The following is a 24396-nucleotide window of genomic DNA, read 5'->3' on the forward strand; positions in this document are numbered from 1 at the left end:
AGCTTCAGCAGGCTCCAGTGGAGGCATCTGTCTCCTGAAGCAACTACATGGTTTCTCCCTTACTCTGCCTTATTTCTCCCAGCATTCAGTTTAGATCTCTCCCCACCCCCCCACCCCCAGCTCTATTTTGGCCTATCACAGGCCAAAGCATCTTCTTTATTCATTAACCAATAAAAGCAACACATATACAGAAGGACTTCCCACATAAGGTATATACTATTCTCACATTATTGTAGTGTACAATTATATATAATATTTATATTTAAACTAGTCAACATTGTTACATGTGCTATTATGAGAAATTGTCTTGGATAGATTTATAATATACTGTACTGAGTTTATAGTTGATGTCTTTAATAAACACATAAACTGTGTAAACACGTGAAAACTTGGGGAAAGTAGAGTTGTCATTGAGAAATATTAATTAATTTTTATGTCTATAAGATAATTTTCCTCAATTTTAGCTCTAAAATATAGGCTGATATACACAGTTTGTATAGATATGAAATCTTATGAAATAAGAATTATTTTTAATTTGTGATTAACATACCATTAATAATATAGAACTGTCCAGGCAATTTTTCCTAGGTTATATGTAAGGGGGTTTGTATGAAATATGACCTATTATTGGTATTTGAATTATTATTATTATCTTAGCCTTACTATATGTCCTAAAAAATGTATTCCCAGAAAAGTCATCTAACCTCAAAGTACTAAACCACACGTTCTCTCTCATATGTGCATCATGCCCTATAACGTGCATGTTTTTGTGCATAGACAAATGTATGCATGGATGTAGTATAATATACAGAAACAAGAAAGGATACTGTTGGGCGATGGCAAAGAGTAGAATGAAGGCAAAAGATTCATAGGAAGAAGATATTCCTATCTAATTATTTTTCTATTATTAACTGTCACTCATTTTTAATTTTCTCTCTTTCTATTTGCCTTTTTGTGGTAGATGAGTATATGAAATGGCAATTGATAGTAAAAGTATAAAATCCAAAGTGAAGCATCACAGCTTCAGATTTGTTATTCTAAGTGTACACGAGTTCATTGTGATGTACAGACTGGGTCTTTACGAGTATGCGAATAGACGCTATCCTGATTTAGCTATACGATTTGCTTTTCTTAACAGCACAATGATTCAAACATGAAATAAATATGTTCTCAATAATTACAGCTTATAATGTATATCTTAGTATTAATACAAGTAATAGAAGTGTTTTACATTGAGCCACTAAATGTAATGATTAAGCAATTAACCAACAGATATTTAAAGATGGTAATATCACCCTTCTGATAAATAAAGCACAGGTAACTAACACACACACGCACGCACACACACACACACACACACACACAGTCTTATGGAGTGATATATGTACATAATCTCACATGCATATTTATAAAGAGTATGTGTGTGAAAATGTACATACCATACAAGTATGTACACATATATAGGTGATATGTATACTTATGTATGTATATGTAATGATTCTTAATGTTTTCACAAATATACTAAAAATGAAACCATCAAAATACAAGTTGGACTTTACAAGAAGTTTTCCTGTTAAAGTTAATATCCTAAACTAGAAATAATTCAGTAAAATGAATTTTATTATTAAGTTAGGAAGAAAATCTCTCCAAAATGATGAATATTTTCTTGACTAGAATTATTACTCTTGGTAATGAGCAGTGTTATATGAAAATGAGGATTTAATATGTAACCAATTAGTAAAAAAATTAAGTCAATTACCAAACACAATTTTCCATGTTAAACATTAATTAAATTTGAAGTATTTTTTAATAAATTTAATATAGAAAATGTGAATTAAAAGAAAAGGGCAATTTAACCTATTAATCAAAATAATGTTTATCATTACATATACATAGTTTTGCACAAAATGTACTTTGCATAATAAATTATTTATTCATTATTTTAAGAGATAATTTACTATTTGGAGTTATAATAACATTTCATGGATTATAAAATTAGATACTTTAAAATTAATGTTTACTTCTATGATACAAAATAGAAAATTAAAGTCTGGGAGCACACACATATTTAACATGTACATTCAAGTCTTTCAAGTTAGTGAAAAAATATGATGAGCATGTTAAAATCAGGGTAAGGGGCAGAGACTGTGTTTCTAATATCACTGTTTGGAGCCATGAACACACAGATATATGCAACTGCACATGAAAATTCACACAAATACACTCATAAATTGGAAAGCCTATGAACATACTTATAACTTGGTAGGTAAAGACAAGAGGGTCCAAATTTATTCTGAGCCATCCTAGTCTTACAGGACAGAACAAGGTACATGAGACTCAGTATCAGAAACCCAAATGGAAAGAAATAGAGGAGTGAGAAGGGAAACAAGAAGAGGAGGAAGAGGAAGAAAAAGAAATTATTCTGGGTGTTCTTCACCATACAGATTCTGCTTTAATAGACCACTAGGCAGGCCTAGTAAGACAGTGAATTCTAGAAACAAACAGAACACGTCTTCTAATTCCTAGCAAAGAAATCACTGCTAATTATTAATCAGTTGCTCAAATCTGCTCCTATAAAGCCCCTTGCAGAGTATTTCATACTCTAAAGCACGTTGGAAAACAACAAAGCATAAACAATAAAGCAGAGAAACAAGATAGGTAGTGCCCAGAAAACAAATGGTACCTTTGTGTGTGAGAATGGAAACCCGAAATGTTTTAAAAAAGAAACACAGATGTTTGGCAAGCAACACTAACGGCTATGGAAATATGCCTCTGAACCATTCTAGCTTTTAAAGAAACTAGACAGAGAATGTTAGAGCCTCCTCCATGAAGCTCTGACATTTGGTAATGTAGCACCCACTTTGGGAGAAGGAAGTCCACCAATTCGGTGATCCAAAAAACAAGACAGGTAAAGATGTCAAATTGACAACTTTGATAGGAAGGGACCTGAGGCTCTGTGTTGTAGGGGTAAAGCAAGAGAAACAGTGATTCCTATCATCCTTCTTTCCCACAGTTCAAGATTTGGAGTATAATTGGGAGGGGAAAACCACTGTTTTGAACATTACATTTCATTTTACAGTCCAATGATCCAAATCCTGCTGGATATCATAGTGTTTTACGTTTGTTGGTCAATTTTAATTTAATTCCTGCTAGCGAGTTTACTTCAGCAGATTTAAAATACTTTAGAAATTATAAGTTCCCCCTGGGAGATTAATGATAATCAAGTTTTCAGTCTAAACACAATTTAGTATGGGAAACTAGTTGATTTCAGTAAAATACAGAAAATAATCTACTAAGTATTGGATTAAGTGAATGCACACTGGTCAGGTAAATATCCTGTACTCCTAACAAGCAACAATCAAACATTACACAATACTTTACTAATTTGGAACTTTAGGGCCAGGAATTAGAAATGTGACCACTACTGAAAGTTAGCACCAAAATGTTGTAGAATCTAGGCAGGGGATTGAAAACACAGCTTCTGAATACAGTAAGACTGAATGTTTAACTCTACTGAAGTGCAAGTAAAATAATAAAGGTTTGTTTATTGAATACTGATAGTAAGTTTCCTAAGAAAAGTAACAGAAATTTGTTACTTTGGAAAAAGCTGAATGATGGAACTGAAAGAAAAAAAGTGTAGATATAAATATTTGTCTTGGCAATTTCCTAGAGATCATTAAACATAAGAACACAGTTATTGGAATGTGTAGAGGACTTCTAAGTAAAGCAGCTAGGATTTATGATCATAAATCAATTCTGGGACAGAAAACTCTACTTTTGATGTTTTTACAATAGAAAACTTTAGAATATGTCATCATATTCCAACTTTCAAAGTTCAAAGTGGTCCGTGGTGGTTATATGATCTATGGTGGTATCAGTTTTGTATCACATTTCTTATCTATTTTATATTTTCTGTTACACTTTCTGGCTTATCTACTTTTGGATACATGCACATATGTATGTGTTAAAGAAACAAGAAAGCAAATAAAATTAAAATTTTGGAATTTCATCTGTTTTTAATAATCAGATTCATTTTAAATTAGGTAAGTCAGCTACAATTAGAAGCAAAATATAGACTTTGGTATTCAAATGTAATTAAGATTAACTTTAGGAAATGTTGACATAAATTTTATCAAAAGAATTACATTATGGCAAGTTATACTGTAGAAAATCTCAGGCACCTACGTTTGGATCATGAGAGGAAAACAACTTTGTAGTTGAGCCTGATTAAGTTTTCCTTACAGAAAATTTACTTAATGGAATATAAATTGGAGCAGGTGATTTGCTAACTGATATATTTTTGTACTCTAATCGCAAAACAAAAGTTGAGAAACAAAACACAATCATTTTCCTCTATTTATGAATATACCTAAGGTGGGAGAATTAGCACGAAGCTCTGGATTGTATTAGATTTGTACCAAAATTAGCCTCTTCAATTAGCCATGACCAAGGCGTGTTGAAACAGGTCAAGTCCGTGTTGAGTATAGCCGGGAAATGACTTACACCTGGAAAACACATCTTTTTTTCTTTTTTCTTTTTTTTTTTTTTCTGGTTTTTCGAGACAGGGTTTCTCGGTGGCTTTGGAGCCTGTCCTGGAACTAGCTCTTGTAGACCAGGCTGGTCTCGAACTCACAGAGATCTGCCTGCCTCTGCCTCCCAAGTGCTGGGATTAAAGGCGTGCGCCACCACCGCCCAGCTGGAAAACACATCTTTTAAGCAAAGATGCCAGACCTAAAGTCTTCACGGATTACAGGGACTGGTGTCCGATTTCATTATTATATAAGTATAGTTATCTTAACACAATTATTGTACAGAGCAACCTTTTCCCATTGTTTCAAAGTCTATACTTTATAATAAATTGTGTTCCTGAAAAACTGGGATGTTGCTTTGATTTTTAAAATTACATTTATTCGTGTGTGTGTGTGTGTGTGTGTGTGTGTGTGTGTGTATGTATGTGTCTGTGTACATAGGTACGTGTAAATGACATGTGTACACATGTATGGGAGGATTCACATGAAGCCTGTACATATAGAGGTCAGAAACCACATGTAGAAGTGAGTTCTCACCTTCCATAGTGTCGGGTCCTCAGAGCACCATCACATTGATCCTCATTTCCTTTATTTTTGAAGTCTTTCTTTTGATCTCTTTTTTTTCAAAAACCATGAAAACACCAGGCTGATGATTACAGAAATATTTTATTAATTCACAACATCTTTGAGAACATGTCTTTCCTTCCAACTTTCTAGTCTTGGCTCCGTTTGGAAGTCTTATTTTCCTCTAAGTTTTATAATCATTATCAACAAAGAAAGAAAACCCAATACATGTTTTGAAATTACTCTAATCTATTCACCACTGAATCTATCAATTTATCAATAATAATTTTCTTGTATCCATACAAGTCATCTTTATTATCCCTCAGCTGTTATTCTCAGTTTTCTAAGTAGCTGACCTGCATAGGTTTTAATGAATTTATTCCAATATTTTTCACATTTTGTAGCTAAACTGCCTAGGAGATACCTCAGCGGGACAAACAGTCACAATCACATCAGTTGACCTGAGATCAATCCCAGAGTCCCCTGCTATAAAGAGTCAACTGATTCCTGAATTTGCCACTTGACATCGCAAGAAAGTGCAGCATTAACACACCTGAACACAAAAAATACACCTTTAATGTGCATACAATAGCAATAAATAATTTTTTAAAAACTACCTATAAGTTCATTGTCGAAATATTTGTTTTCTCCCCTCTGTGGAAATGCAATTACTAATTCAATTATTAAGCATGATTATTATAGTTAAGATTATTTTAAGATTTCCAATTATACAATGATTATAAGGAAATTATCAGTTGCATAGTTTTCTTTCATATCTAGGTATGTAGTTTCTATTGCTTGTGTTAATACTATTTCTATACTTTCAAAAGAATGCTTTTCAGATGGGGTGGTAATCAAAATTCAGTCATACCTAAAGAACACTTGCTCATAAGGCCTCTTTCTGACATTGCACAATGGGCCTTTCAATGGTGTTTATTATATTAAGAAGATATTTAATTCCTAGTTGCTGAATGGTTTTATTTTATTTTAATTAATTGATACTAAATTTTGTTTAAAGTGCTTTTTTCCTTCTGTTAAACAGAACATGAAACTTCTTTTATTCTCCTAAAACTGGGAATTCTAATTTCACTTACAATTTTTGTGTTCAGAATTTTTGATGGAAGTCAGCCCATACTCAACGTCTTCATCAGTTTTTAGTACTAAGTTAATTTTGTATCAGAAAAAGCATTTGAAGATGCTACAACTCACCCCTCTATGACTGGTTTTATATGTGTTTAAGTGTGTACTCAATTTAATTAGTTATGGGATCACTCAAACTTTCTATTCTAACCTTCCTTTTATCAGTTATAGTTTTTTAAAAAATGTGTTCACTTCTTCAGCATGCTCCAATAAAGGATCAGAAAGATTTTTGTAACATTCTCTGACCCTTCTGGAGTCTCTAGGTATGCATCACTTCCATCTTCAAGGTATTTGTATTTTTCTACCTTTTTCATTAAATGATCTTTGCAGAGATTTATGAGTTATTCTAATATATCAAATGCACTGTCTTTGCAGATTCTCTGCATTGTCTACTTATCTGCCTTGCCAGTTTTTACAGTATATCCATTATTAACTCCTATCTTTTTTATATTATACCATCGACTTTCCTTTAGCTAACTATTTTTTTAATCTTTATAGAATACTTAGGTATTATTTTTGCTCAGATTTTCCCAATCCTTATAAATACTTTTATCTATAAGAAAGCTTCTAAGCATGACTTTTCATACATCATACTGATTTTGATTCGTGGAATTTGTCTCATAGTACAAATATCCATTGAGATGTGTTGTGTGACTAATGTTCCCTAGAACAGTTGTATAAGACTCTGTGAAAATAGCCTAGACACCAAAAGTATAAGAAAGCTTCTGAACATTATTTCTGCAAATATGACTCAGCAAATTGCTTCAGTGTCTTCCCTTTGAAGCTCCAGAAGCATAAATATGCAAGCATACTTTTCAGTGAATTCTTTATATGCCATATCCAGTTTTCTCCTTTTAAAACATCTTTTGTCTCATTTTGGGTAATTCATTCTTTATTTTATAGATGTGTGGTTGTTATACTCCTTTATTTAGCATTTCATAGTGTTTTACATTTTCAACTTCACTTTATCTTTTATAGCTTTTTACCCTTATTTTTTCTATGTCCTTTTATAAAGAATTTATTCCTCCCTCTTTCTCTCTCTCTCTGTCTCTCTGTCTCTCTCTCTGTCTCTCTCTCTGTCTCTCTGTCTCTCTCTGTCTGTCTGTCTCTCTCTCTCTCTCTCTCTCTCTGTGTGTATGTCTGTGTGTATGGTTTTGTGTGTCTGTGTGTGTGTGTGTGTGTGTGTGTGTGTGTGTGTGTGCGTGGCCCATAATTTACGTCTCTAGTATGATGAGAGAGGACAGCTGTGTAGGGTAGATTCTCTCATCTCTATCAGTGGATAGAACTCAGGACATCAGACTAGTGAGCAGATTAGCTATCTATCCAGTCCATCTTACTTATTTTGAGGACAGTATAATATTTCAATAGTCTTTCCAACGCACCCAGCATCTGCAGCTGTGTTTTCATAGCTGGTTTTGCTTTCTCTTTGTTTTCTTTTGTCTACTTTTCTTCCTTGTCCCTGTTTATACAATATGACAAATCATGCTAGGAAAGGATGTCCTAGAACAGCCTAGGTACTACAAAGCTGTCTTTATCTAAAGAGGAATTATATTTGCTGTTGCTGTGCTCACATGGGGTGGCAAACACCCACTGAGCCATCTCAGAGCCACCTAAGTGAAGAACTATAAACTAGAAAACCACGTGACTTTCTGAAAACTTGTCTTTGTGTCACACAGACTGATTTCTCAGTTGAAAGTCTTCACAAACCCTTCTGAGAGCATGTGTAAGGGGTAACAGTGATCTACATACCCATGAGTCTTTCAAAAGTGCCGTTCAGACACTCAAATAACATAACTTCTTGCTGAAATTTGAATTTATTACTAGGAAATAATTTAGTCTCATATCTCTGGGATTTGGTCTATGTCAAACTTTAAGTTCACAAACTCTTTACTACAATAATAAACATCTAGACAATAAAGCACCATTATTACAGTAAGGCCAGAAATTAAGAGAAATTTTTAAGCTAATAAAATATATAGAAAACCTGTGTTTGTCAATGATCAGTGATAGTAATTCTCTCTTGTAATCAATAACCATGTAGGCAAGGGGTATGAGAACTCCAATCAAAACTCCAGAAGGAAAGAATACAAAGTTTGAAATTATATAAAACAAAAAAAAAAAACAGCCCAAAGGATAGAAAAATAGAACAAAGAACTAAATGAATGGGTAGGACAAAGACTATTGTCTTTAAATGGGCTTTTAAATCATTTTAGGTGGTCATATTACACTGATGATACCAATAAACATACCAATTACATGGATTAAAGGCAAAGGACTCAACCCTACACAAAGAACTGCAACTGATTAAGTTGTGAGCATGTCCTCCTAAAGGAAGAGCAGGCCAATGACTGGCCAGTGACAAATGGTGAATCCTGAAAATGAATTTACAAGTAACATGGATTTAGCAGGCTACATTTAGAAATATATGTTATATTCATATTTAGGATAATATACACATATATATCAATGCATGCAATGACAATTAATGAAAATAGAGGCTATGAATTTTAAGGAGAGTGAGAAGAGGTATATGGAATTGTGTAGTGTTGACAGAGGTTTCTCTCCCACCCATCCTGCAGTCGTTCATTCACAAAGAAACACACAGAGGTCTTCATTAATTATAAACTCATTTCCATATTAGCTCAGGCTACTTATTAACTTTTATAACTTAGTCTGTAGACCAGGCTATCTTTGAACTCACAGAGATCTGCCTGCCTCTACCTCCCAAGTGCTGGGATTAAGGTGTGTGTCACCACACCCAACTTCTCTTCCTTTTTTTTAAAGGACTTTGTCCTTTTGGTTTTTTCTCCCAAGCCTACACATATTTTTAAACACACTGTAAACTGTTTTGAGGTTTGTTTGTTTGTTTTATATAAATCTATCTTTACTGTATATCTCTCTTTGTCTGACCATGTGAGTCTTTAATTTGCTAAGCAACATGACTAGGATTAAAGTTGTGGTTTTGCTGGCTAGATCTAGAACATTCTTTAGCTTTCTGAGAGTCTAGCCTCATGGCAGAGGTACTGGCTAGAGCCATGTTTATTGTTATATCTCTATGGACTTTCAAAGTCCCTGCCACCACCAAAAAGTCTGCAGTTGGCTATTCATCAATACCATTTAAGTGTTTTGTGATGGGGCCTCTTAAAAGAGCTGCAAGATTTTTGCAGCTAAAGCTGAGTCAGGAAATCTCTCTTAAATAAGACACACTTGCCTTTAGCAAATAGAGCCCACAAGAAAAAAAAAATGGTGCTACCAAGAAACCATGCTTAACTCTGTACTTTTTGTAAAAAGAATTCCTTCCCAAACTCTCAGGTTTTATGTGGATGTAGTTGTCCATGTTGCCATTTTTTGACTGAGGTTTCTGTCCTTCCTGTTCCTGCAGTTGTTCAATCCCAAAGAAACGCAGAGAGGTCTTTATTAATTATAAACTGGTTGCCATATTAGCTTGGGCTTCTTATTAACTTTTATAACTTACATTAACTCATCATTCTTGTCTGTGTTAGTCACGTGGCTTGGTACCTTTTATCAGCAAGGCATTCTCATCTTGCTTCCTATGTGTCTGTATTACAAATGGAGACTAAGCCTTTCCTCTTCCCAGAATTCTCCTATTCTGGTTGCCCTGCCTATACTTCCTGCCTAGATACTGGCCAATCAGTATTTTATTAAACCAGGGTAACATACAAAACTTTACAAGGTATAAGACCATTGTCCCACAACAGTGTAGAGGGAAGAAAGGGAAGGGAGAAATGTTATAAATTAAATTGCTATATTAAAAATAAACAAAATAAAAATAAATCATTTTCAGACAAAAATTATCTTTTTCAAAGTGTAAAAATCATTAGAAAGGAGACTCTAATGTTCACTGAATTGCTTATCCTAGAATCTCAGATCTGGAAGTTATTGCTATGGACATAAAGTGAACATAATGTAACTGAACAAAAGCCTTGTATCTATTCCAACCCTGACACTGAACACTAATAAGACAAATTTTCCTCAGTGAAGAGAATTCAGTCATAGTGAATCCACCACAAAGATGGAATAGGTGTTCCCAATTCCTTCTGACTCATAAAATAGGTGGAGATTTTAACTGCAATTCAGTTGTGTTGTGCTTTGCTTAGTATGTCTGGGAAGACTAAACTCAAACTTTCTACTACCCAGACTTCAAGGTCTTTAAATTCAAGATGATTAGTTCAGTGACATGATATGACTGACTATTTAAATTTGGCTCCAAGAACCCTAACCCTTTCTTATACTCTATTCCATCTACATTTAAACTTAAAACTAACAATAGCCAGGCAGGAATGGTGCATGACTTTAATCCCAGCACTTGGGAGGCAGAGGCAGGCAGATCCTCGTAAGTTCTTGGCCAACCTGGTCTACAAGAGCTAGTTCCAGGACAGGCACCAACAACTACAGAAAAACCCGTTTTGAAAAAAACAAAACTAAAAATAGCATGTAAGCAAGGGAGTCCCCTCTTATTCATAAAGATCTGGTATATGCTCTCAGTACAGGTGCTCCAACAATCATATGGTAAAATGAAACAAATTTGTTTCACAGCTTAGCGAGCTGGGCTTCTTCAGCACCGTTCTTCATTGTAATTCACATTCTTGATTATAAATTAGTATACTTTCCTCAGTATCTATATGAAAGGAATAAAATTATATAACAATTAATTAAGCAATTGCAATTTGTTGGTGTTTGTGTCCCACTCTTTCACCCTTTAAAACTATCAAAATAAACTAGGCATTACTTTTCCTTCTAGACAAAGCAAATAAAACAAAAAATTTACTCACAAAAGGAAGTAGTAATATGCTTAAAGTTTGTGAGATGTAAAATGAATCAAGCAACGAGGTCATCTCTTATATCAGGCCTCCAACTCCTGCTTAACTTGAACCATGACACTGAGTAAATAAAGTTTTCTCTGTCTCTATGCTTACAGCTTCAACTTTCTCTCCTCTTTTCCACAAATGTGAAATAATTCTGAGCCTGGTGTGACTCTCTCTCCTTTGGCGTTTACTTTGGAGGATAAATCGCAGTTTCTCATGCCTTCTGGCAGTGTGTCATTATAAAATATTTCATACCTGATGACCTTTGAGCATTTCTTATTCAAAGATTCATGAGTGCTTAGCATGAGGTGCGTCTAATGATCCCTGTGTAGACACACTGAAAGCTCCCTCCTACAAAGGCACAGCCAGGTGGAAGACATATTTTCGACACTCTATCTTCAATCTAATCATCAGTGGCAGTGCCTGACAGGCCTCATTTGCTAAATAAAGTACAATGTGTCAATTTGAAATAAATGTAAATTATCACCTTTCTTCCTTGTTAATTAAGGTCTGATTAATGCAATACAAGTGGTCGCTGACAGTATAGTAAGAGAATGGCTTTGTTGAAAAAACAAAACAAAAAAATGTTTGGCATATAAATCACAGTTTGCCTAATCCACTGAACTCAGGGTTATGAGGGTTTTTGAAAGGATTTGTTCCATCGAAATCTGGATAGATGTTCAGATCTCTGCCTCTTAATACGTGAATCCCAAGGAGTATACAGTAGATGGTACTAATGCTTCAGTAATATGATCAGAACAATATCTTAAACTTCAGACAAATGACAAGAGAAAGAATTCTAGAATTAGTTAAATATAGAAGTATTTAAATGTCTAAATCAAGAATACATTGGATATGTTAGAAGTTTGAATGATAAATTTCTACTTGGGATCCTGTTTCTGCAAAATAACAAAATGAAATGTTAATGAATATGACAAGATACTGAACGTAAATTTATGTAGTCTAACATAAAAGGAATGACACTATAGTAAAAAGTTCATTAATTCCTTAAATTCCATTTGTTCAATGATATAACTCAAAATTCATACTAAAAGATATGTGCTTTAAATCGGATTATAATTTTTAATTAAAATTATTAAGAAATTACTACCTTAATTATCTAAGATATAAACTATAATTTGAAAAGTATACAGTTAAAAGAAGTAGTTAGGACATATGATTCCAGTCTTAAATAAAGACTTGTTTCTTTTTTCTTATAACTTTAATTTTTTGTTCAGCACATATTTTTGATATCTGCTAATTATTTTAAATAAGTTTGTAAACAATGTAAAATTCATCAATTTTGTAAAAAAAATGTTCATATATGAATATATCGGACATTAATCCTTAAACATGAAATTTTCTTTTGTGTTTTCTCCACATTCCTGTACATTTTTATGTTTGTTTGTAATTTGTTTGTTTGAGGATTAAACCTAGGGCCTCATATATGCTAGGCAGCTGCTCTACCAGTGAGATTGTTACTTTTTATTATGAGACATAGTCTCACCAAGTTACCTAATATGACTTTGAATTTTCAAAAGATATGATGAGGCAGTTCCTTCATTTTATCCAATTGTTTTCTTAGACAAAAATGTAGTTACATACTGCAATTTTATGACCTATAATTCCATTGTACAGGGCTTGGATGACAATACTTTCTTCTGTGATTTTTAAATAACTTGGGAAATTATCATCATATAATCAAGATAATATAAGTAAGAGAATCAGATCTGCATGAATTCAAAGCTGATAAAATAAGTAATCATCCTTCACTTAGAATGGAGCATGCAATTGAACAATGAAAATCTGAGCAAAATTGATTCATTCATTGAATAAATAGGGTTCCAACCCCACAGTAAAAAAAAAAAAACAAAAAAGGTTCTAAAATCCTAAAACAAAATCAATTACACAGCTACCCAAACTTTAAAGAGATTATTAAATTTCATCCTTTCTACTTTTTCTAGGTGCATGTTCTGAAGGCGGTCATTGATAAGAAACTGAAGAAAGTCATTACTTATGTGCTACTGATTTTCCTTAGACCTCTTTATGCCTGGGCTAGTCCAGGAATGTGACGGAGAAGAAACTTTCTGCTCAGTTAATTCTTAGACCTTAGAAATTCATCACAGATAAATAAGAGGTATGGTTCTTAGCAGTCTCCAGATTAAGGTCATAGTTAAAAAAGGAAAATTATAGCATATAAATTCAAAATATCAGCTGTCTTATATGAAGTGCCGCTGGGTATATCAACCACACTGCAGAGCTCCTGCCGTGTTTAAGAGTAGTCATCAAATTCAAAACAAACATTTTAGACACCATATTTTCCGTTTTGTTATGAAGTTGAATAAGTAAGAAAGTTGAAGGATAGAAAAAATAATATGAAAATATATTTATGAAATCCTCGAGTATCACCCCGCCATGGGACCAGGCTGTGCCAGAGCACAGAATGGCCATGGTAGCAGCAGAGGCCTCCAGAAACTATCCAACTATCAGAAACTCAGTCCCTGCCTGCACCTAGAGGAGTGACCACCAGAGCCATAGCCCCACCAGAGCCTTGGAGGAGTGATCACTTGATGCTCAGCTCCCAGCCACAGCACTTGAAGGAAAAGGAACCCACTGAAGAACAGGCTCCACCAATACTGATTGGAGGAAGAGACAGAAAGGCAACAGGGTAATACACTAAACAACACAAAGAGCAATGCAGCAACACCAGAAAATAGTGGTTCCACAGCAAGAAGACATGAACTTCCCAATGCAGAAGAAACAGAAGAAAACGACACCAAAAATAGCTTTTTGAAGATGACTGAGACCCTTAAAGAGAAAATGAATAATTCCCTTTAGTTAATGGAATAAAAGACAAACAAAAAAAAAATGAAGAGATCAACAAACCCCTTTAAGAAAATCAAGAAAAAGCAATAAAACAGGTGAAGGAATTGAACCTTGAAAACAGAAAGAAAGGCCATAAAGAAAACACAAACAGAAGAAACTCTGGAAATGCAAAATCTGGTAAACAATCAGGACCTACAGATGCAAACATAAACAATGGAATATAAGAGATGAAAGAGAGAATGCCAGGTGTTGAAGGTACAATAGAGGAAATAGATTGTTCAGTCAAACAAAATTTTACATCCAACAAAATCTTAATACAAAATATCCAGGAAGTTTGAGACATCATGAAAGACTTAACCTAGGAATAATAGGAATAGAAAAAAGAAAAGTCCCACTAAAAAAAAAAAAAAAAAAATGTATTCAACAAAATCATAGAATAAAAGTTTCCCAAACTAAAGAAGACAGGCATATCAATCAAAATACAAGAAGCCTGCAGAAAACCAAATAGACTGAACCAAAAGAAAAGTTCAGTTGCCACATAACAACCAAAACATTAAACATACAAAATGAAGAAAGAATATTAAGAGCCGCAAAGGAAAAAGGCCAACTAACATAAAAAAGGCAAAACAGAATTACACCCCACTTCTCAATGAAAACATGAAAAGAAAAGTCAGAAGGTCCTGGTCAGGTGTCAGACAAGCACTCAAAGACAACGGATGCTAGGCCAGACTACTATATCCAGCAAAGGTTTCAGTCATCATAGACAGAGAAAACAAGATATTCCATGACAAAGCCAGATTTAAACAAACTGAAAAAAAAAATAAAAACCACATGATCATCTCATTAGATGCTGAAAAAGCCTTTGACAAAATTTACCACCTGTTCGTGATAAAGGTGTTGGAGAGAGCAGGGATACCGATCATAGCTAAACATAATAAAGAAAATATGCTGCAAACCAATAACCAACATCAAACTAAATGAAGAGAAGCTGAAAACAATGTGAATGATATCAGGAAAAAGGTTGCCTCATCTCTCCATATCTATTCAATATAGTACTTGAAATTCTAGATAGGGCAATAAGACAAAAGAGGAGATATATAATTCCTTGTTCCCATATCCACGCTTCCTATATCCCAACCATCCTATTCCCCCAAGCTCTTCCCATCCTCCACTTCATAGATGGGAAGAGCTTGGGGGAATAGGATGGTTGGGATATAGGAAGGGTGGATATGGGAACAAGGAATTATATATCTTACTTAAGGGAGCCGTTCTAGGGTTGGCAGAGACTTGACTCTAGAGGGGTTCCCAGGTGTCCAGGAAGACGCCCCCAGCTAGGTCCTTGGGCAGCTGAGGAGAGGGTGCCAGATATGTACAGATCCTATTGCCATACTCATGAATATCTTGCATATCACCATAGAACCTTCACCTGGCATTAGATGGAGAAAATGACAGAGCCCCACATAGGAGCACCGGACTGAGATCCCAAGGTCCCGATGAGGAGCAAAAGGAGGGAGATCATGAGCAAGGAAGTCAGGACCATGAGGAGTGCGTTTACCCATTGAGACGGTGGGACAGATCTAATGGGAGACCACCAAGTCCAGTTGGAATGGGACTGATGGAACAGGGGACCAAACCGGACTCTCTGAATGTGGCTGATGGTGGAGGAGGACTGAGAAACCAAGGACAACGGCGATGAGCATGAACTCTACAGCATGGACGGGCTCACTGTGAGCCTTGTCAGTTTGGTTGCTCACCTTCCTGGACTTAGGGGGAGCTGGGAGGACCTTGGACTTAACATAGTGAAGGGAACCCTGATGGCTCTTTGTCTTGGAGAGGGGTGGAGTGGGGGTATGGGTGGAAGGGAGGGGAGGGAAGGGGAAGGAGGAGGGAAGGAGATGGAAATCTTTAATTAAAAAAATGAGAAAAAAAGACAAAAGAGGAGATCAAGGGGATATGAATTGCAAAAGAAGAGGCTAAACTTTCACTATTTTCTGATGATATGATAGTATACATAGGTGAACCCAAAAAGTCTACCAGGGAGTTTCTACAACTGATAAACACCTTCAGTAATCTAGCAGGATACAAGAATACTTTTAAAAAGTAGCCTTCCTATATACAGATAATAAATGGGCTGAGAAAGAAATCAGAGAAATAGCACCCTTCACAATAGCCACAAATAACATAAAATAACTTGGGGTAACCCTAACCAAACAAGTGAAAACCATGTATGACAAAAACTTTAAATCTTTGAAGAAAGAAATTGAAGAAGACATCAGAAAATGGAAAACACTCCCAAGATCTCAGATATATAATAATTAACATAATAAAAATGACAACTTTACCAAAATCAATCTACAGATTCGATGCAATACCCATCAAAATGCCAGCAACATTCTTCACAGACTTCAAGAGAATAATACTTGAGTTCACATGGAAAAATACAACATCCAATATAGCCAAACAATCCTGTATAATAAAGGAACTTCTCGAGGCATCACCATAACTGACTTCAAGCTCTACTATAGAGCTATACTAATGAAAACAGCTTTGTACAGCCACAAAAACAGACAAGTGAACCAATGAAATCAAATCAAATATCAATTTGATATCTCTGATATCAATTCTTACAACTTGATCACCAGATCTTTGACAAAGAAGTGAAAACTATAAAGGAGGAAAAAAAGAAAACTTATTTAACAAATGGCGCTGGAATAACTGGATGTTGACATGTAGAGAAATGCATCTAGATCCATATCTATCACCACACACAAAAGTCCAAATGGATCAAAGCCCTCAACATAAAACCAAACACAGTGAATCTCATAGAAGAGAAAGTAGCCTTGAATGCATTGACACAGGAAACCACCTCCAATAATACCAATAGCACAAACACTAGGAACAACAATTAATAAATCTGACCTCCAGAAACTGAGAAGGCTTTATAAAGCAAATGACATGCTCAACAAGATAAAACGGCAGTCTACAGAATGGAAAATATTTTCAGCACCTCCACATCTGACAGAGGACTGATCTCCAAATTATCCAAAGAAATAAAAAAAAAAAAACTAGACATCAAAAAAGAAAAAAAAAACCAATCTAATAAAGAAATGTGGAGCAAAACAGAATTCTCAACAGAGAAATGTAAAATGATCAAAAGACACTTAAGAAAATGCTCAACATCCTTAGTTATCAGAGAAATGCAAATCAACACTACTCTGAGATACCATCTTATGCCTGCCAGAATAGCCAAGATCAAAAACTCTGAAGTTAGATTCTGCTGGAGAAGAAGCAGAGTAAAAAGAACACAACTCCATTGCTGGTGGGAGTGCAATCTTGTACAGCCACTTTTATGGCATCTTCTTAGAAAATTGGGAATCAATCTACCTCAAGACCCAGAAATACCACTTTTGGGCATATACCTATAGGATGCTCACTCACACCACAATAACATTTGCTCATCTATGTTCATAGCAGAATTATTCATAATAGCCAGAACATGGAAACAACCTTGATTCCACTCAACTGGAAATGGATAAGGAAAATTTAGTACATATACACGAATACTACTCAGTGGTTAAAAAAAAAAAAAAAAAAAACAAACAAACAAACAAAAAAAACGACATCTTGAAATTTGCAGAGAGATGGACAGGACTAGAAAACCCCATCCTGAGTGAGGTAACTCAGACCAAGAAAGACAAATATAATATGTACTCACTTATAAGTAGATGATAGCAAAGGACAAACCAGCCTACAGGCCACAACCCAGGGGAACCTAGGTAACAAGGAGGACCCAAAGGGAGACATTCATGGATCTGACTAGGCAGAAGAAAATAAGACAAGAACTTCCAAGTAAATTTGAAAGCATGGAGGGCAGGGGCTGGGTGGGAGGGAAAATGGGAGAGTGCAGGGGAAATGAGTGGGGAAAATGTATAACACATTTCTATTTGGACAATGAAAATGAGAGGGATTTAAATAAAAAATAAAGTCCTCAAAGAATAACTCCATATAGATATGAAGTTAAAGACCTACACATATATACCCATCTTTTTGTATGTGTTCTAGGATTATAACTATCTAGAAAGCACTCTTAAAAGTTAATCTATCTCCCTAGCCCTGCAAACGATTTATAATTTTAAAGCTGTTTTTCAATAGTATCTAAAAGAAAATTGACAATCGTGTAACATTTAACAATGACTTATTAGGAACAACTTCTAATTCTGCAAAGTAATACAGACAGGAATTCTATTAAAAACTTAATAAGGAAACATTCAACTTTCATTGAATATAAAATAGAATGAATAAACCACAAGTTCTTACAAAAGAGAAAAAAGAAATAGATAATACCTGAATCCCATCTCCATATTTAGTACTATCCAAATTTAAAATATATCAGACATTGAAACTAACTGGGAAGAGAAGTAAAAATGTGGGTTAGGAACCTTAAGCTTAGAGGGAAAACATTTTATTTCTTCCTTGTTTTGTACCTACAATTTTCCCACATATATAATAGTGTCACTATGGCTTCTTACAGTTTGGACCTATATAGTGCCCTTTTCATTCCCACTTTCCTCCATTTTTGTCCCTTACCCATTCCTTTCTCCTTTCACTACTTAAACATTGATACCTTTAAATATAAAGGAACTATAAATTTCATAAAATCACATTGCTCCCTTAATTAAGATATATACTTCCCTGCTCCCATATCCACCCTTCCTTTATCCCAACCATCCCATTTTGACTAAGATATGTGGTAACATATTCTTGGTGTTCTAAATATCCCTTACTTTTACATGTCTCTTTCTATTGTTTTGAGAATTTTCACATACGATGCTATCGAGTGAATAATTTTTAGATTTTATTTTAACTTCGTTTGCCCATGGACACTTGGGTTTAGATTCTATAAGGTGTTTCAGAGTCCTAACTACTTTTGATCATTTTACTTATCACTCCCCTTTGTTTTCTGAGTGTATCATTTTCTCAGGTTTGGTCTCTGTGTCTGAGATGTGTTCTGCTTGACATTGTCTGTTGATTAGGGTTTCTACTCTAATTAGGTGACGGATATTTTCATGTAAAAAATTTCTGTTTGGCTTTTCAGAATCCCAATTTGCTTCCTAAATTTTTCCTTCATGGTTTAGAATTTCTCTTTATGTTACTACACATTTTGTGTATTTTGATAACTTTCTCGTCTAGGTCCAAAATACATTTGCTTATTTCATTTTTCTGCTCATTTGTGTTCCTTGCTATATTAGCAGTATTTTTAAGAAGGATTCTGAAATCCTTTTTTTGTTTGTTTGTTTTTTCAAATATTTGATAATGTGTGGATTATATTATTGATATATACTTAGCTTGCAGAGATATACTGATTTCTTGGTTCCTGTTTTTGTAAGTTTTTATGTTTTTGCTTCTTTTTGTTTGTTTGTTGTAATTTTTGGAGTCACAAAGTGGTCCTTCTTCACTTGGGTTAATATTTCTAATTACATTTTAGTCAAGGGATGGTTTTTAGTAAATGATTCAATTATTTAGAAGCAGGCCTGTTGTTAATTTGCAGTAAGAAAGACTGGGAATTTAATTTTTATTCCTAATAAAGGTCAAAGACAGCATTTTTTGGTACTGATCAAATATAATATGATCAGCTGATATAAGTGTCTGTCATTTCTATATCTTTGCCACAAAGTATATTACTTTCTAATTGTGAACAAAAATGAACCTGTTATACTTTAAGTGCCTATTCAGGGATCTTTCAAACAAGAGCTTGTTCAAGGACAGGCTCCAAAAGAGAAATCCTGTCTTGAAAAACCAAAAAAAGTATGCAAAGCAAACACACACACACACACACACACACACACACACACACAATGAAATTAGTTTTTATGTCTTCTTATTGGATCACAGTGTTTTAAAATTTGTTTTGTAAGCATTTTGTTGAGAAGGTTTTTATTTATAGTCATTAGAAAAGTAAAGGAAAATTGTTGGGGAATGTCTAGCAGCCAGTTGTTTTTAGGTGGTTGGACCAGTTTAGAGAAAAGCTGCTGGACTGTCAGTCTGTCTCTGTCTCTGTCTCTGTCTCTGTCTCTGTCTCTGTTTTCTCTCCCTCCCTCCCTCCCCCCCCCCCCCCCCCCCCTCCCTCCCTCCCTCTCTCTCTCTCTCTCTCTCTCTCTCTCTCTCTCTCTCTCTCTCTCTCTCTCTCTCTCTCTCTCTCTCTCTCTCTCTCTCTCTCTCTCTCTCTCTCTCTGTGTGTGTGTATCCCATGCTACACAGCTGAATTTGGACTTCTTAATCCTGTTTCATGGGTTTGCCCCTTATAATAAAGAAAATATAATTGGTCTGTCTTGTAGTTAACCTGAGATTCTTTCAACAATTTGTGCCCAAAGTGGGGCTTGGGGATTTGGGACACCCCAGCAGGTCCAGCCAGCCACTGCTAGGCCCTGCACCACAGCTCTGCAGCCTCTGGCCTTAGTGGTGTCTTGGAGCTGCTCTGGGTCCAGCTTCCCTGGCACACACTGCTGCCACCCAGTCAGGAATCTCTGCAGAGCATTCAGCCTGTGACTTACACTGATGCAAGGCTCTGGCTTTTATCTTTATTCTGGTCACCAACCCTCAAAACTGCTTTGATTGCATTAATAACTTATCTTAATTTAAGAATATTTTTCAGTATCTAAAGTGCTAGTAAATTCTATCTGTTCAAGCCAGCCATGTGGCTATAATTGCAACACCTACTGGCCAGTAACGGTTATTGCACCTACTCTGACTCATTACAGGTGAGATTTATAAGGTCAAATTTATAATTTGAAAGGTCAAAATGACAGATAATTTAACGATACAAGAGTTCAACAGCTTTTTTACTTATACCATGGATGATATTAGGCAAAGCCTATGTGATTTCCCTTCTACAGCCCTATATTTGATTCTAAGGCTTAGCTTTGCCTTCCATATTTTCTCCTTAAAAATGTTTGATAATTGAGTCAAGAATGAGGCAATTTTAGAAATGATACCATCTTTTCAGACTGATAATGACCAGCTAAAAGGGAAAATCAGCACTCTGGAGAAGGATACAACCAATTTGATGAACAAAACCATGTCAAAAACAGAGGGTGCTGACACATTGTCTGAGAGAATTTGTCCTGTTGGATGTATTAATCAGAATCTGATTAACAGTTATGATAGGGTGTCTTTCCAGGATGGTAATATGTATCCTATAAAAATTAAATCAAGGATGAGATGTTATCTTTACTGGACATACTTCATACATGGAATACTTAATGAGGGCATTAGAACAGAACACTGGGGAGGAGATCCAGACCTTACAAAAGGCAGTGGTAAAGAGATTTGAAAAGATTCAGGAATTTATCAAATTTGATGACCAGGGACAAAAGGAACAAAGACAGAATTTAGCCTCATGTGTACATACTAAACTCTGGAATGGCTTACCCAGAGTTCTAACTGCCTATCCATTGGTCTCCTTGGAAATACCATCTGTAACCACATACCCTAAGGTAATCAAAGAATATATATGGAAACCCATATGTAAAAGTAATCTAAAAGAAATTAAACAAACAATAACTAATTATGGCCCACATTCACACTTTCTTAGGGAAATAGTCAAAGTGTGGGCTTCAAGAAATAAAGTAACCCCACAAAATGGGCTTTAATTAATCTCAACAGTCCTAGAAAATGGACTGCAGCTTCTTTGGAAGTGTTATTTTAGAGAAGAAGCAAAAATTTTACAACAACAGGGAAACGCTTGAGATTTACCAAGATCAAATACTTGGTGAGGGATATTACTCTGATTCTCAGGATCAGGCTCTTATGATGAACACACTCTGTTCCTATGTAGCACTGCAGCTGTAAATGCTTGGGACAGGATTCAGGAACTAGGAAATAGAATTGATCATATATTATGCTTAAACAGGGTCATAGAGAACCCTTTAGTGACTTCTTACGAAGATTAACTAAGGCTGTATAAATAGGAGCAACAGACCCAGAAGCTAGATGTGTACTCATTGAATCTTTGGCTTTTGAAAATGCCAATTTAGAATGTAAAATGATCTTTGGGCCTTTAAAGGTCCAGTTAGCACCAATAGTGAATGGATCTTACATATAATGAATGTTGAATCTACTAGTACTTGGAATTCTCCTGTATTTGTTGTTAAAAAGAAATCTGGAGAATGGAGAATGGTGACAGATCTTAGAGCTGTCAACAAGGTTATTCAACCTGTGGGCCCTCTACAATCTGAAATTCCTCTGCCTTCTCTGTTACCAATAGGATGGCATTACACAGTTATTAAAGGATTGTATTAAAGGATTGTTTCTTCACTATACTTTTACAAGAAAAGAATAGAGAAAAATTTCCTTCAAAGTGCCTACTTATAATTCTCAGCCTACTAGGAGATACCAATGGACCATCTTCCTGCAGGGAGTGCTCAATAGCCCCACCCTGTGACAATACTTTGTCAGTCAGCCCTTGGAAATAATATGTGAGCAATTTCCTATGTCTATAATCTACCATTACATGGATGACATTTTGTTATCTGATTCAAATGCTGATAACTTAGAAAGAATGTTTTAAGAACTAAATAAAGTTTTTCCTAAATGGGGATTAAAATTGCTCCTGAAAATATTCAAAGATGAGATTCTGTCAATTACCTAGTTAACAAAATAGGCTTATAGAAAATTAGAACACAAAAGACACAAATTAGGAGAGACCATTTGTGGATTCTTAATTACTTTGAAAGATTGTTAGGAGACATTTCCAGTCTATGATCAGCTGTTGGGATAACACCTGATATAATAATTCATTTTAGTAAAAACCTTATATGGACAAAATACTTAAATGTTCCTGGGAAATTATCAGCTGAAGCAGGAAAAAAATGATAATCATTGAGGAGAAATTACAGGAGGCATATGTAGATAGAGTTAATCCAAATCATTTTATTTTATTTTATTTTTATTAAAAATTTCCTCCTCCTCCCCATCTTCCATTTCTCTCCCTCTCCCCTGACTCCCCTCCTTCTCCCTTCTCCCTCTCCAGTCTGAAGAGCAATAAGGGTTCCCTGTCCTGTGGGATGTCCATGGTCCTCCCCCTTCCATCCAGGTCTAGGAAGGTGAGCATCCAATCAGGCTAGGCCCCTCCAAAGTCAGTACATGCAGTAAGGTCAAAACCCAGTGCCATTGTCCTTGGCTTCTCAGGAGCCCTCATTGTCCTCCATGTTCTGGGAGTCCGGTTTTATCACATGCTTTTTCAGACCCAGTCCAGCTGGCCTTGGTGAGCTCCCATTAGATCAGCCCCACCATCTCAGTGGGTGGGTATACTCCTCGCCATACTGACTTCCTTGCTCATGTTCTCCCTCCTTCTGTTTCTCCCTTGGACCTTGGGAGCTCAGTCTGGTGCTTCAGTGTGGGGCTCTGTCTCTATCTCCATCCATCTCCAGATAAAGGTTCTATGGTGATATGCAAGATATTTATCAGTATAGCTATAGGATCAGGCCATTTCAGGCTCCCTCTCCTCAGCTGCCCAAGGACCGAGCTGGGGATATCTCCCTGGACACCTGGGAACCCCTCTAGAGTCAATACTGTTGCCAACCATAAGATGGCTCCCTTAATTAAAATAGATACTTCCCTGCTCCCATCTCTAACCTTTCTCTATCACAACCATCCCATTCCCCCACACTCCCCCCATTGTCCCCTTCACACTTTTCTCCCCATCTCCTCTTAGCCCCATCCCACCCCACCCCCAAGTTCCCAAATCTTAATTGTATTCTAGTTGTATTGTCCTCCAGAATTTCTGCTAAAAGAATTTTAATGCAGAGGAAAGATATTATCTTAGGAAGGATCTTTTTACCAAATAAACCAAATAAAAAATTAAAAACTGATGCGGAAAAATCTCTGAATTAATTATAAAAAGGAAATTGAAACTTTATCAATTATCAGGTATAGACACAGCAGAAATTATAGAGCCTTTTACTACTAATGAAATTAAAAAGTTATGGGAAGAAAATGAACCATGGCAAAGAGCTTGTGCTAATTTTTTTCGGAGAAATTAATACCAATTATCCCAAATATCAAAAAGAGTTGTCTTGCATATTGAAACCTCTGATTTTATACTAGATGATAAAGAATTGACTTCATTATTCATTCAGGTCCAAGACATAATCAGAAATAGGCTTTGTCCTATATATATCACACACATGCAATCCCATATGGGTCTGCCAGGTCCTCTAGTACAAGGTAAGTAGAAATTGATTGCTTATTGATTGGAAGTGTGCTAAAGGCCTCAGAATTTCATGAAAAACATCATGTCAATAGCAAAATTTTAAAGAGCGAGTTTTCTATTACATGGCAACAAGCTAAGGAGATTATGAAGACAAGTCCTACTTGCTCTATCTATAGCCAAATACCATTACCTGCAGGGAGTAACCCAAATGGTACTCAAAGGAATGAGATCTGGCAGATGAATGTGTTCCAGTGTACAGAATTTGGAAAATTAAAACATGTGCACCACACCATAGACACCT

Source organism: Arvicola amphibius, chromosome 6 (assembly GCF_903992535.2).
Source record: "Arvicola amphibius chromosome 6, mArvAmp1.2, whole genome shotgun sequence".
Taxonomy (NCBI): domain Eukaryota; kingdom Metazoa; phylum Chordata; class Mammalia; order Rodentia; family Cricetidae; genus Arvicola; species Arvicola amphibius.